A 16,821-nucleotide genomic window follows, 5' to 3' on the forward strand; every position below is an offset into this window, starting at 1 on the left:
AAACCATCATTCTCAGCAAACTATCACAAGAACAGAAAAGCAAACACCGCATGTTCTTACTCATAGGTGGGAATTGAACAATGAGATCACTTGGACACAGAAAGGGGAGCATCACACACCAGGTCCTATTGTGGGAAGGGGGTACGCAGGAGGGATAGCATTAGGTGATATACCTAATGTAATTTATAAGTTAATGGGTGCAGCACACCAACATGACACATGTATATATATGTAACAAACCTGCACGTTGTGCACATGTACCCTAGAACTTAAAGTATAATTTTAAAAAAAATGAAAGAAAAAGAATCATCTAGAAATAAGACTATCAGAGCATACCATTTTAAGAGCAGAAATGTTTTTGTTAAATAAATTTATTGAGAGTTTTCTCTTACTTTAGTGTAAGAGTATAAAATGTCAGATTTGAAAAGGATCTTATAGATGATCTAGCCAAATTCCATTTTAAAGAATTATATTCCATGGCTCAGGAATATTTTACAGTTTTAGTTATTTTTCACCAATCTCTAATTAGCCCTTCAAAATAGTCCTATATACAGTAGTCCAAAGTATTTGAAAAGCCACAGCCTTGACTACATCATGCTCTTCTGAATGATCTTTTTGGTCAAGTACAAACCATTACTTGAAAAATGTCTACAACTATTTAACATTTTGACTCAAATTTCTTCTTTGCTCCCAATAGTATTCTAACATATTTTATGTTATAACGAATTATTTAGTAAAATATATTATCTTTTTCCTTGTGTCATCATGCTTCTCCTATCAAACAATCTATTGTCTATAAAATATGAGATAAAATATTATAGTTATTAAGAGCATGGACTCTGGAACCACACTGATTGGGTTAGAACACCCATCTCTCCATTTGCTCCTTGTGGGAACCTGAAAAATTTAAATTAATCTCTCAGGGCCCTTGTTTTCACATATACAAAACCAGAAGAATAGTAGTACTGGCCTTCCAGGATGGTTTTAAGGACTAAACTATTTAATACATGTACAGCTCAAGGAAGATGATGAGCACTCATTGAACTAATCTTTTATATTATGGTGATTGGTACAGCTCATCTATTTATGAAAACAAAAGGACATTCATAAAATACTATGTTTAAAGAAAGTTGTCCATGATTATTTCAGAACCATATATGCATCTTTGTTCTCCTACACTGTGCTCTATTCTAATAAATGAGCACTCACTTCATTTTATATGTTTGTCATTTATGGAATGATTTGTAATTTCGTAAGATATTCTTTAATAAAAAGCATCATTTTTTTGTATTGTCTCAGTATATTTTTAACTCATTTAATGGCAAGTTGCCTTTGAGTTATGAAAATAAAAATCAATAGTAAAATGTTATATGTCTTTATACAGGCATACTTCAAAGATTTTGTGGGTTCAATTCCGGGACACCACAATAAAGCAAATATTATAATAAAACAAGTCACACACATTTTTTGTTTTCCTGGTGCATATAAGAGTTGTTTACACTATACTGATCTCCATTAAGTGTGCAATAGCATTATGTCTAAAACTGTACATATCTTAATTTTAAACACTTTATTGCTGATAAATGCTAACAATCATCTGAGCCTTCTGAGAGTTGTAACCTTTTTTGCGGGCAGAGGGTCTTGCCTCCGTGTTATTGGCTGCTGACTGATCAGGTGGTAGTTGCCAAAGATTTAGGTGACTGTGGCAGTTTCTTAAGACAACAGTGGAATTTGTTGCATCTATTTATTATTATTCTTTTCAGGAATAAGTTATCTGTGACATGCAATGCTGTCTGATAGCATTTTACCCAGTGTAGAGCTTCTTGCAAAATTGGATTCAGTCCTCTCAAACCCTGCCACTATTTTATCAACAAAGTTTATCTACAATTCTAAATCCTTTGTGGTCATCTCAGCAATGTTCAGTGTCTTTACCAGGAGTAGACTCCATCATTTTCTTTGTTCATCAGTAATAAACAATTCAGCAACTCATCTTTTTTTTTTTTTTTAATCATAGAGACTGTGGCAATTCATATTTTCAGCCTTAGTTCTATTTCTAGTCCTCTTGTTCTGTCCACCCCACCTGCAGTTACTTCCTCTGAAGTCTTGAACCCATCAAAGTCACCCATTAATGTTGGAGTAAACTTTCCAAATTCCTGAAAATGTTGATAGTTTGACCTCCTCCCATGAATCCCAAATGTTCTTAATGGCATCTAAAATAGTGAATCTTTTCTAGATTTTTAATTCACTTTGTCCATATCCATGAGAGAAATCACTATCTATGGCAGCTATGGCCTTACAAAATGTATTTCTTAAATAATAAGACTTGAAAATCAAAATTACTTCTTGATGTAAATGATAAAGTGCTGCAGAATGGATGTTGTGTTAGCAGGCATGAAAACAACATTAATCTTCTGTACATCTCCATTAGAGCCCTTGGGTGACCAGGTGCATTGCCAATGAGCAATAATATTTTGAAAGGATTGTTTTTCTGAGCCTTAGGTCTCAACAGAGGGCTTAAAATATTTAGTAAACCATATTGTAAACAGATGTGCTGCCATGTGGGATTTGTTTTTTCATTTGTACAGCACAGGTAGAGCAGATTTAACATAGTTCTTCAACTTAAAGTTACCAGCTGCATTAGCCCTTAACAAGAGAGTCAGACTGTTCTTTGAAGCTTTGAAGCTAGGCATGGACTTTTCCTCTCTAGCTATGAAATTCCTAGATGACATTGTCTACCAATAGAAAGCTCTTACATCTACATTGAAAATACTTTTGGTGTAGCCACCTTCATCAAAGATCTTAACTAGATCATCTGGATAACTTGCTACAGCTTCTACAGCAGCACTTGCTGCTCCACCTTGTATGTTCTTTTATGAGCCAACTTCTGCTAGCTTCCAACTTTTCTTCTTCAGCTTCCTCATCTTTCTGAGCTTACACAGAATTGAAAGAATTTAGGATCTTGTTCTGGATTAGGCTTTGGCTTAAGGGAATGTTGAGGTTGGTTTGATCTTCAATCCAGACCACCCAAACTTTCTCCACATCAGCAATAAGGCTGTTTTGTTTTCTTATCATTTGTATGTTTACTGGAGAACTACTTTTAATTTTCTTCAAGAACTTTTCCTTTGTATTCACAACTTGGCTAACTGTATGGTGCAAGAGGCCTAGCTTTCAGACTATTTTGGCTTTCCACATGCCTTACTCACTAAGCTTAATCATTTCTAGTTTTTTATTCCAAGTGAGAGGCATGTGACGCTTCCTTTCAGTTATACACTTAGAGGCCTAATTGTAATATTGTTTTGTCTCAGGGAATAGGGAGGTCTGATGAGGGGGAGAGAGATGGGGGAAAGCCCGGTGGGTAGAGCGGTCAGAACATGCAGAACATTTATTAACTCCACGGTCTTATATGGACATGGTTTGTAGCAGCCCAGCACACTTATAATAGTAACATCAAAGATCACTGATCATAGATCACCATAATGATATAAGTATAACGAAAAAGTTTGAAATAGCTTGGAAATTACCAAGCTGTGCTGCAAATACATGAAATGAGCACATGCTGTTGGAAAAATGGTGCCAACAGACTTACTCAATTCAGGGTTGCCACAAACCTTTAATCTGTAAAAACTGTAATACCTGGAAAACCCAATGCACTGAAGTGTAATAAAATGAGGTTATGTCTGTAATATAAAACTGTTTAATGAACTTAATGATAAAGTACTATAAGGATTTCTAGAAAAAGTTATACAGATGCTATATACTAATTGATAGAAGACAAAAATGAATCTTTTTTGTTACTGATTTTCTTACTAAAAAGTTTAATTTCTCAACTGGTTCAAATGTGCAGCTGCTTCTTGATACTTCAGGTATCTCTCAGACTAGGGATAGATAATTAAGAGGCATTAGTATAGAATGAATATTTGAGCAAAGCACAGTTCACGGAAGCAAAGTAAAAATAAAGAATAAAGTTATAGCTTTGGAGAGATCAAAATAGATAATAGTAAAGTCAGTATAATGCTTTATGGTTTACAGTGTGCTTTCATATACACTATTGTTAACATGTTTCAAGGAAGAATTTTTAAATTTCTCAATCCCTACCCTTTTGAACCATTGAAAGGATGTATTTGTTTATTATCTGATATTTTAGTTTTTATTTCTCCTTACTTCAAATATATACTTTTACATGCATTCAAAATCATTTTGTGTTGTCTTTTATATTATGTAATTCTGAATAACTCTGTAAGAGTTCTCATCTATACACTTTCCTTATAGAAGTTCCATATTCCTTTTGATGAGACATTTGGGTACATAAAGAAGAGTTGCTATAGCTAGGAGCTGCTAAGAAACATGTTAAATTCCTGCTGAGCTTACTTCAGTTAGCTACGAGATGGGTGGTGGGGATAAGAAAAAAAGAATAGGAGGAGGAAGAGCATATATTTCTTGCTCATATTTTCATCCACTTGGCAACTCAATCCTTTTGTGTTAACAAGCTCTTTGGGGAATATAAGTAACCACCAGGAAGGCCAGAACTGTGGATGATTCATTTTTTATCTTTTGTCTAAATCATATCAACAGCTAGAAGTGACTAGAGATTATCCTGCTGTATGAGAAGATGGGAAAAGAACTGGTATATAGAAACAATAGAGAAAAAAAAGGAAAAGAAAACTGTCAAATGTTGCCAGGCTGGAGGCTGGTTAGGCACTTACAACTAGGGGCACTATCAGCTTATAGTCTCCTTGATAACTCCTCCTCCTTGTCTCTTTCACTATTGGTAGTGTTCCTGGACAGTGGTCCCCATCCGGACCCCAAGAAAGGATTCTTAGATCCAGCACAAGAAAGATTTCAGGGCAAGTCTGCAGTGCAAAGTGAAAGCAAATTTATTAAGAAAGTAAAGGAATAAAAGAATGGCTACTCCATACACAGAACAACCCAGAGGGCTACTGGTTGCCCATTTTTACGGTTATTTCTTGATAATATGTTAAACAAGGGGTGTATGTCTCCCCTTTTTAGACCATATAGGGTAGCTTCCTGATGTTGCCATGGCATTTATAAACTGTCATGGTGGGAGTGTAGCAGTGAGGACGACCAGAGGTCCCTCTCATGGCCATTTTGGTTTTGGTGGGCTTTGGCCTGCTCTGTTACTGTAAACTGTTTAATCAGCAAGGTCTTTATGACCCATATTTTGTGTTTTGACCTCTTATCTCATCCTGTGACCTAGAATGAATTAACCATCTAGGAATGCAGCCCAGTAGGTTTCAGCCTCATTTTACCCAGCTCCCATTTAAGATGGAGTTGCTCTGGTTTACATGCCTCTGACAGAAGCAAAGGATTTCCTTTATTCTTGGGCTTTCTGTAAGATACTTAGGACAGATATGGAGATTCTCTTTTATTTATTCAATATCAAGCTTCTACTAGGGATACACACTGGGGAAGGGGTGCTACTCAGAGTGGTTAGGAAGCGGGTACTACTTTCCCAACTTTCTCTTTCTTTCAACTGAACTCAAATTGAATCCTAATAGGTGTATATTGCAGAGTGACCAAAAAGAAAAATAAAAGGTCAAGATTTGTGTCATGACCTAATTCACGCTCTTGTACCAAAAAGAGGAGTGGGGCTCATAGCTTTAGGCCTTCCCTATGTAATGTTTCTCTTCCAGATCTTCATCAGTGCTTATCAAATTTCCCTGCCCTGCCTCTCCACACACCACAAGTGCACATGCATGCACACACATACACACCCCATTCTCTTCTAAGACCCTCTCTAACCTTTAATATTTGATTCATTAGGACCTTTCTGTGTCCAAAATATACCAGTATTTCTTGTGTTCTCCACTTTTCCTAGACTTCAGTCACAGGCTTTTCCTCTCCTTTTTTATGAACTTGGATTCTGTCAGTGGTAAGATACAATGTGCGTAGTCTAGAGCAGCCCTGGAAAAGTAACTGCAAGAGTAACTTGAAAGCAAGAACACTTACCGTAAGACTCAACATAGCCTGGTCTCATGAAGAAGGCACATCCCTTTCATTAATATGACTTTGACCCTACTCCTTGAAAAAAATAACTCAACATTACTTCACAATAGAGTATGTATTTTACTAACTTCTAAGCCAGTTTATACAAATAGGCTGCTATATAAGCTGAGAAGAACTTTGCGTCGCTCAGAATAGGTGTCAGTGATTTACAGTGCAATCTGACTCTCTTTGTCTCCCAAGCAGAATGGAACACTTTGAATTCATCCCATTATACAAGGTGGGGAGGAGACACTCCAGTTTTCTTAAATAACACTTTGAAGACCAATTTAGTCTCTTCAACTTAAGTTTTCTCATAAGTTGAGAGATTTTGTATCATGCATAAGAATGACAGGAACTTACTAAGTGCTCAAAAATATGTACTGAGTTTAAAAGAAATAAGATTGGCAATTCTCACCTATATTAAATTTCTATAGAATTTGTCATATGAGACTACTCATCCATGCAGCAAGTAATTATTGAAGGCCTACTCTGTGCCACGTACTATTTTATAATACTGTTTTTCAGTGTCCACTCCCTGTCATGTCTCTGAAAGATTTACACACAAAGCATGACTTTAGTAATGCCTCTCATCATATATAATAATTTTCAAAAGGACCCAAGAGAGGAATGTTCTAACAAAGGTATATGGGAATAGTTGGTGGCAGGGAGCCCCATGTAGACTGAAAAGCTCCTGACCCCATTCCCACATTCCACTCTGATATCCCAGACTCTTTTTATCCTCTACCCTACCTTCTTAGATGTGAAAAGCCAGGAGCTAACAAGGCCAACTAACAAACTTGAATTCTGCTAACATATAGTACAGTGTATTTTGTAATTGACAGTAATTTTTATAATCACAAGGTTTCAACTTCTTTTTAATATAATCTTTAGTTTTAAAAAGTTTTTGTGAGGTACTTTTCTGTGATACAAAAATTGTATTATGCCTAGCTAGAAACTTTAAAAGGAAAAAAAAAGAATTAATCTAATCTTCTTTTATACTTTTTTTATGTTACTTTTTCTAAAAGGTTTTACTGTCAGTTTATCTTATGTTAAGATACTCAAATTATTTCTTCAAGTACATTGCTGGGACTTTTGAGAAGCAGATACCACATACACACACATTAAAGTTACATCTCTTCTGAGTGTTTAGGAAACAGGATTGGTTGATTTGCTTTATATGTTTGTTTTTTTAGCAAAACTTTAGTAGAAAATGATTATATTAAAATTCTCTCATGATAATAGATTCATAAAAGCTATGACTAAATCCAGAAATTATAGACCTTTATTCTGAGATAAGATTGTGTTTTTACTCATAATTTTAAAAAAATTATACATTCAAATATTAAGAATTAATGTGAGAATCAATATAAAATGAAAAAGGAATAGAAATGCATAGCAAGCCATCATTTAAACATAAAAAAATAGTTTTGTGATGTGAAAAAGATGGCATTAGCACACCCCTCAGCATAATTAAATTTTAGACAGTCTTCTGCCTCACTCAGACCTCCATTTTCTTAAAGTATTTACTTAAGAAAACTTATCACTGTAAACTCTTTCTCTGTTTATTTGAGATGTAAATCTTTTAGAAAGCCTCTTGCCAGTTTTATAGCCTAGGAATGTCATTCTCAATGACTTGGGAGCCATCCCTTTGAATGTATTCAGCAAGGAAGATAGCATCCCTATCTCCCCAGTTTCTCCAGAAGGATAGGAGCCTAATTTCAGTGGACATTTTGCTGTAAGTTGTAAAACTATCTCCTGAAACTTTCTCCTCTGGGTAGGGCCAGTAATCACACATAGGTAGCCTATGCTCCCCTCCCACCCCCAACTCTAGCTGTTAAAGTCTTGAAAACTTCAGCTCTTTGTTTCAATGGCATCAAGGTTAGGCTGAGTTCTGGTCTCGCTCCTGTATTCCAGTAGTCTTGAATAAAGTCTGCCTTGCCTGTTTAACTTTGTCTAGTGCAATTTTTGCTTTGACAAGCATTATGTCATATGATAGGCTATTCTATAACTGAGGTAAGTGATTCAGAAATATATGTAACTGAATAAAATATTAGTATTTTGTTTCTTAAATAGTATTAGTGAGTCAGCCACCACAAATTCTACAGAAATTATAGTTTATGTAATGTGTTCAAATTAAAAGGCTTCTGTGTCTGAATCTATCATAAATGTATCAGCTTTATATGGGGGTATATAGCCTTCTATTTGTTCCTAAATATGTGATACATTTGTTTGTCTATAGAAAAAAGCACAAAAGGCATCTCTTATTCACTTAACAAATCAGTCAATAAACCCAGAGATGCTGTATTTGAACTTTAAATTTCTCATGCAGAGAATCCAATAAATTCTTCCACAGATTCCCTTTGGCATCTGAGTACATTTCTAGTGCCCTTTAAATTTTTTATGGCCATTTCTCTTCCTGTCTTACCCTAGAGACAATGTTTCACTACATTCACAGTATTTCCATGTCTTTACTTGCTAACTCCCCCTCCCCCAATTCTGAATTAACACATAGCTGCTAGACTTTGCTAGTTTCCCCCAGTAATATCTCTTTCTGGCCCTTTCACTCTCTCTCTCAACACTCTTATCATTGCCCTTAGTGCACAAGTAATAAGAAATTCCTAGTATTCCCAACAATTAACCCAAAATGTCCAATGTACACATACACAAACACACACACGCATATATATATAACTGTATTTATTTATGTTCATGTTTATATTTATAGAGGCATTCAATCTTTCACAGGGTCATGTAAGAAAACAATAACAAAGAAAGACCTTTGTGTTAGAATATATATTGATTTACAAGAAAGGCTTAAAGATAGAGTTCATTATGTCAGAAGCTTATATATCACTGATTTGTTTTATAAATTTAATGAATAACAAAAACATTAGACATTTTTGATTAGTTTTAAGTCTTTGAAAACTATGTGATATAAATATTCTTTAAAAAATATCAAGGTCAAGTAACAACAAGGAATGGAAAAATTGCATTCAGTTGAACATATTCACGTGATACCTTAGAACTTTAATGTAAAGTGAACATTGCTCCAATAAGTACGTATCTTTATGTACTATATCATCATGTAAAATATTAAACAAAATAAAGAGGAAATCACTTTTAAAGTATGAAATACAGAAGCTGGCCCAAATTATATAAATTGGTGTGGCTGAGTTCACTTTATTAGTTCTTTAGTTTTAATGATGATTGTGGATCAACCATTATTGATTCTGCCAGAGTGGTGAGTAGTGATGTTGAAGAAAAACACGGTGATTGCGTTGACAAGTTGTCACTTACTGTGTTGTCCTCATATCAATGGGACGCTGATGTAGTATTAATGATTTGTGCAGCGCATCCCTGAGTCCTCAGTTCTAGCAATATTAACTGAAGTAAATAAAGTATTGGCAATATCCAAAACCTCTTTTCTACTGTAAGTTAGCAGCTTCTTTAGCTTTTGTAAAAAGTAAGCTACATTATTTATGAATTGGTTTTAATTTCAATTGATGAGATTGCTAGTAATATACTCCTTTTACCTGTCATGAGACATGTCCTGATGAATGCAGATGATTGTTGATAGGTAGCACCTCCAATGTGCAAAATTTTACTGTGAAATTATGTGAATTTGAATGTTACTTCTGTTTATGTTGGATTAAATTCATATTTCTAAATTCAGCAGCCTCTTCTCTCTCTCTCTTGGTTCATTTTCAACTGTCAAAAGTCACAGCTTTCCCCAAAGCATTATAAATAACATAAAACAAATGTAAACGAACGAGAAATAAGAATGACAAATTCCCAAGTTTTTTGAGGGGCAGGAGGAGGTGTATGAAAAATACATTCTTCATCAAATCCACAATTAAATTCTGTATCATTTTCATAGGTTCAGGAAATTATAAAGCATCAATAAATCTTACAGATTTTCTTTTATTCTTAGGTCATCACTGATATTTCTTTCTCTTAAATAATAAGTGTACCCCACCCAATTTTTATCCTCTGCATTACAAAAAATATATGGCAATTATAGGTAGAGTATTAGTAATCTATGACTTTTTTTCTTTTTATGCATGTCAAAATATATTAGCTGCATTATAAGGATTTAGAAACAAATTTCCTCCCATAGAAGAAATTAACACTAATAAAAGAAACTATCATCAGAGTGAACAGGCAATCCACAGAATGGGAGAAAATTTTCGCAATCTATCCATCTGAAAAAGGGTTAATATCCAGAATTTACAAGAAATTTAAACTAATTTACAAGAAAAAAACAGACAACCCCATCAAAAAGTAGGTGAAGGATATGAACACTTCTCAAAAGAAGACATTCATGTGGCCAAAAAACATACGAAAAAAGGCTCATCATCACTGATCATTAGAGAAATACAAATCAAAACCACAATGAGATGACATCTCACGCCAGTTAGAATGGTGATCATTAAAAAGTCAGGAAACAACAGATGCTGGAGAGGATGTGGAGAAATAGGAACGCTTTTACACTGTTGGTGGGAGTGTAAATTAGTTTAACCATTGTGGAAGACAGTGGTGAGTCCTCAAGAATCTAGGGTCAGAAATACCATTTGACCCAGCAATCCCATTACTGGGAATATATCCAAAGGAATATAAATCATTCTACTATAAAGACACATGCACACATATGTTTATTGCAACACTGTTTACAATAGCAAAGGCTTGGAACCAACCTAAATGCCCATCAGTGATAGATTGGATAAAGAAAATGTGGTGCATAAACACCATTGAATACTATGCAGCCATAAAAAAGGACACGTTCATATTCTTTGCAGGGACATGGATGAAGCTGGAAACCATCATTCTCAGCAAACTAACACAGGAACAGAAAACCAAACACTGCATGTTCTCACTCATAGTGGCAGTTCAACAGTGAGAACACATGGACACAGGGAGGGGAACATCAGACACTGGAGCCTGTCAGAGGGTGGGAGGCTAGGAGAGGGATAGCATTAGGAGAAATACCTAACGCAGATGATAGGTTGATAGGTGCAGCAAACCACCATGGGACATATATACCTGTGTAACAAGCCTGCACGTTCTGCACATGTATCCTAGAACTTAAAGTATAATGATAAAAAAAGGAAAAAAAAGAAAAAAAGGAAATGTGATCAAATACACTGAATTAATTTTTTTTATAATCTTGCAGGAATATTTGCTCTTGAATCATATGTGAAGTATATCTTTGACAACATAGGCTACCAAAATTTAATGTAACTGAATAATGTTGAATAAATATGTCTGTTCTACAAAGGGAAAACAGTTTTTTATGTCTAAAGATTTAATGGAATTGTCATGAAATATAATTCCTTTTTTTCAAACATTCTTCATACTAAAATTTAAACCTCATACGTTTCCTTTAGGATGTTCTTGACAAGAATTAGGACATGTAAGCATTAGAATTCTTAAGATCTACTATTCCCATAAATTAAAATACATCAAAGAATGCATAATGTTTATGCCAATTAATGTAGCCGAGGTATAATTTTTATTGTTTGTAAGCTACACTAAAACTATGCTTTAGTAAGTGCAATTGACATTTAAAAGTGATGTGTAATTGGAGGCCATTTTAAAGACTTTTGTCAATATTTATCCTCTACAATTACTGATATTTTATTGTATCATCATCTACATTTCAAAACTCACCAAGTACTATTAAAAGTCTCTATGGTTGCATAACAAACCACCCTAAACTCAGTGGTTTAACACAAACAGTATCTTATTTGCTCCCAGTTGTGTTCCACAGTGTCAAGATCTTTGACTGGGATTTCATGAAAGACTAAGGCATATCTGGGACAGCTTGAATGGGGCAATATGTGTGGCTGCAAATATTGATTTAATTTCTAGGGTTTCCTCCATGTAGCTACTCTATGTGTCCAGCTTTGGCTAACTCAAAAGGTGGTGGTTTCTTGGTTCCAAGAACAAATCTTCTAAGGAGCAAATCTTCATTGTGCACATGTTTTAACAAGCCTGTTTGCTTCATTCTTACTAATGTCTCATTGGTCAAAGCAAGTCACATGACCGAACCCAGAGTCAGTGTGAGAAGTGACCACACAAGGATGTGAATATCTAGAGGTCTAAGTCATCTGGCACCACTGATGTCAGAGTCTACTACAGAACTATTGTTGGGGATATAGAATTCCTACCTACTGGGGATCAAATTTGAATGTAGGTTTCCTAGTTTAATTTCTTATTTTTATTGCATTTTTTCCCATTTATAATGTGAAAATCAGAGAAAAACATGAGAAGCTAAACTTATACTGAAAAGATGATGGTGAATCTTAACAAAATCTTCTCAGTAGTTTTAAATTAACAATTGGAAAGGAAAATAAAATAGAATTGTGGACTGACGTTTGGAGTTATAGATACAATCAATATTTCTTCAGAAACAAACATAAAGCCAACACATGAGATTAAGCTATCAATATAAAAATACCAGTGACATCTTACACATTTTAAAGTAGTAATAATGAGTACTATACCATTTCCATCAATCTTTTTGCACTTTCTAGAAACTTTTAGGAATCATCTCTGCAGTCTAAAGATGTTAATAATCAGTTTTTCGTTTTTTACATAGTAAGCACACTGGGTAACTTTTAAAAAATCTCTACTATATCTATACCTTTCACCAAATACTTGATGTTTTTGTGTTTTTATAACTTAAATTTGTTGATTTATAACTCCCACTTCTGAAAGTGGACTATAAGATGCAGAGTGACTTGGATGCTTAAGCTACAGAATGGCTCGCATTACTTTATGTGCCCTCCTCAATATCACTGAGTAGGTATTTCACAGACTGCCTCCTTTGTAGCCTGGGTTACATATTTTTTGCGATTGCACCCAAATAACTTCCTGTCAAAGCATTTGCCATCAATCAATTTCCTTTCTCATCTGAATGTGGTTTTCTGATTTGAATCTTTTTCCTTTTCTCTCTTTATCTTTTCAAAGATTCTATTGTAAGAATCTCTATTTCAAGACAACCCACTTTAACTTCCTTTTGAGGTTCCCAACACCCAGTTTCCGTTTTCAAAATGATCTTCAATAGAAGTGAGTGGAACTGATATTCTAGTAGTTGCAAAAAATATATAGAAATAAATTTGCATATATTTGAAATTCATATAATAAGAACTAAAATTGGAGAAGGATTACTTTATATGTAAAAATACTTCTCGGATTGTAAAGTGTTATACAAATTTAAGGTGTTATGAATAATAATAGCGATGTTGATGGTGATCATGAAATCAGTAGCCTTTACTAAAGGGTATTTCAGCTATGAGGAGTTGTTCAGTTAATTTAATATTCATCGAAGAATAACTTCCAAACCATTGAACTGTCCAGATTACAATAGCAGCTATTTTAGGAATATTTTTTACATAGGTTCATTTACATATTAGAGTCTCCTTAAAAGTTCACTTTCAATGCCAATCCATGTAAGATGCAAGTTAGTAACTTGGAATCCCTATTGTCAGGTGGAATAATTAGAAGACAATTTGATAATCTACTGGGTCTGATATTTTTATAGATTGTTTACAAGCCTGTAAATGTTGGGTTTATTTTAAAATATTCTACAACAAAATATGGACATAATATGTGTGCTGGTTTGCACAAAACAAAAAATCAATGGCAAATCTTAAGTAGTGAAGGGACGTCATTGTAAACTAGTTATTGATGTGCTAAAAGTCATTTACACCTGCCATGGAAGATAGATTGTGACACTATTAATTTAACTGGCAGAGGATATACTAACATAGCTGCCATGTAAGCCAGCAGTCCACCATCTGTAAAATTTTATGCATATTTTGTGCAGATAGCTATACAGTATTTTGACAACCCCAAATCAGCTTTAATCTATCAATTTCAAAGTTTGTCACCAGAAAGTTCATCTGAAGGAGAATGTCTGTTCAATTCATGTTAAATACAAAATGATTACAGTAGGTAATGCAAAATGCACCATTTCTTCAAAAAATAAAGTTGCTTAACATGGTTATTATGTACTTTCAAAGCATAATACAGTTTTTTTAAAAGCACATCTTAAAACACCAATTTACACTAGTATAATGAAAGATATATTTTCTCATGGAAGGCATATGGCAATAGCAGTAAAAGTAAAGATGCTTTTCTCTGCAATAATTCTTCATTCACATAACAATATGTAAAGGGATAAATGGTGTAGTGCTGAATTTTCATTTCTGATTCACTTTGAGGGAGGCTTGAGAAACTATCGCAAAGTGAACATTTTTTTCAATAGTGTCCACAACTTTGTCATCCTTGGGCATTTAATGCCATTTGGCTTTTAGTAAAGTGTGGATCCCTTTAAAAGAGAGGCAGAGCTGTCTCTACAGTGTCCCCTCCTTAACCATTTCAAGGGTAGCATTAAATAGCAGTTGAAAACTATCGAGGTACACAAAAGATCTCCCTCAAAGAAATTATAGTAAGAAATGGTGTTTCAGGATAGCACTATTGCTAACATATGATCACTTAACACTTTTTACTTTTTATGTTTGTTCTCACCAACCACCCAGTTTTAATATTTAACTCAGATGTTGCATTTGGTGAAACAGCAAAAGGAAAATAATATTTAATGAAAAAATGATAAAAGAAACTAATAAGTATCATGGCTCTTCAAAAACCATAATGGGGCATAATCACACTAAGTACATGAATGGTGCACATATTTTGCTTGATATTAGGACATATACTCCAGGTTAGATACATAAGGATTTAGGAAATTTTTTCTTTATCAAGTATGCTTTTTAAATGATTAATCATTCATCCCAACCTTTCTTATTGTATAAGAGTTTTTGGACCGATTTTAATGAAAGTTATTTTTGTCCAATATGTTTTCCTGTAATTGTGTAACAGTTGAAGAGCACTTTCCATTAAAAAAAAATAGGTGTAGGGCCGGACACGGTGGCTCATGCCTGTAGTCTCACCACTTTGGGGGACCGAGGCAGGTGGATCGCTTGAGCACAGGAGTTTGAGACCAGCCTGGGCAACATGGTGAAGCCCTATTTCTATAAAAAATACAAAAATTAGCTGGGCGTGATGTGGTGCAGCTGTAGTTCCAGCTCCTTCGGAGGCTGAGGCAGGAGAATAGCTTGAATCCGGGAAGCAGAGGTTTGCGGTGAGATGAGATCATACGACACCACATCCAGCCTGGGTGAGAGAGTGAAACCTTGTCTCAAAAAATTAAAAAAAAAAAACAAAAACAAAGCAAGAAAGAAAGATTTAGTTGGGTAGAAGGAGAATGAGCTTGTGCCTTGGCTATGTGCTGACAGCAGAAAGATTTTACTGTTCTATAGAAAAATGTCTGAATATAAATTGACACACACAGGATATATTAAATAACTGTTCAATATTTTCTTTATCCCTATGTGTGGAAATTTGTAATTACAAATGTTTTCATTTATAGATCTAATGGTATTACAGGATCATGTCTACAGGTTGTGCATAGTGATATCTATTTCAACAACTCAAGAGTTTAAAGGACATATCCTTCAAAACAGGAGCCTACTCCTCATTGCTTATATTGCCATCTTCTACCCCTTACTACGTCGCAGTTGGCTTTTTATCCCACTATTTTTAAAATTATCTATGCAAGATCACAAATAACCTCTTAATTGATACATTAGTACCAGTTTTCATTCTTTTTCTTCTTTTTCCTTTCCCAACTATTTAAAAATGCAAATCAACCACTACTTGAAGCTTTTGTTTCCTTACTTAGATGATCATTTTTTCTGTTTTCCCTTTATAGTTACTAACCAATTTCATGATTCCTGAGTATAAACAATCTTCATGGTTAAGTTTTTACCTTTCCTCCTTCTATTTTTGCTATTTCTAAATAAATTACCTAGACTCTTAAAGAATGAACCATTTCAAATCTCTTCCTAGCCTACCTGGCCAATGTTAATTCCTTTTTCTAAATGTCTACTAGACATTGATCAATTAATGTTATTCATTACATGTAGTAGCTACATATACTTCACCAGGCTTAACTTTGGAGACAAAAATATGAGGAAGAACAAGATAGCCATTGCCATCACAGTTCCTTAATTCTTACGGGAAAACTAGAATTCAAATAATCACACAAATTAATGTAAAATTAAATATGTGATAAAGGGTATGAGCAAGTATGTTGTAAGAGCATGACCTAGAGAACGCTGTTGTTGGAAGTCAGGTTTAAAGTGAGATGTAAAGACTTTTGGTAGAAATTAGCTAGGTGAGAAGGAGAGGTAAGGTGTTCCAGACAATTAAAATCAGAGGTCTAAAGGTCATTAGCGAGCATGTTCTGGTTTGTTTGTATCTGAAAAAGGCCAGTGTGGCTGGAGCACATGTGAGATGAAGCTAGTCAGCAGATGCCAGAGCTTAATGTCCTTTGTAAGCTATGACAAATAATTTTTATCTTTATCCTAAGAGCAAATTTTTAAGCAATATGAGGAGTAGTGTGGTATGACATACGCTCATTTTGAAATGTAGTGCTAGGTACAGATTGGAGAAAATACTTGGGGGAGCCAAGAGAGGTAGAGAACAGTGAAGAAACTCACTGAAGTGGTCTAGATAAAGGATCATCACACAGCAGGCTAAGCCATAGTGATGTACTGATTTGGAAGTGGCAGTGAGAGAAAGGAGGTTCAATGATTAAATCTTCCGAAGAGGGTTGTCAGATAAAATAAAAGATGCCAGTGAAATTTGAATTTCAGATAAACAGTAACTTTTTAGTGTATGTCCCATGTAATATTTGAAAGATATAACACACACACATGTGCACGCACACACACGCCTCCCAAGGAGCTGGAA

The sequence above is a fragment of the Colobus angolensis genome, unplaced genomic scaffold (genome assembly GCF_000951035.1).
Source record: "Colobus angolensis palliatus isolate OR3802 unplaced genomic scaffold, Cang.pa_1.0 Scaffold23, whole genome shotgun sequence".
NCBI classification, from domain to species: Eukaryota; Metazoa; Chordata; class Mammalia; order Primates; family Cercopithecidae; genus Colobus; species Colobus angolensis.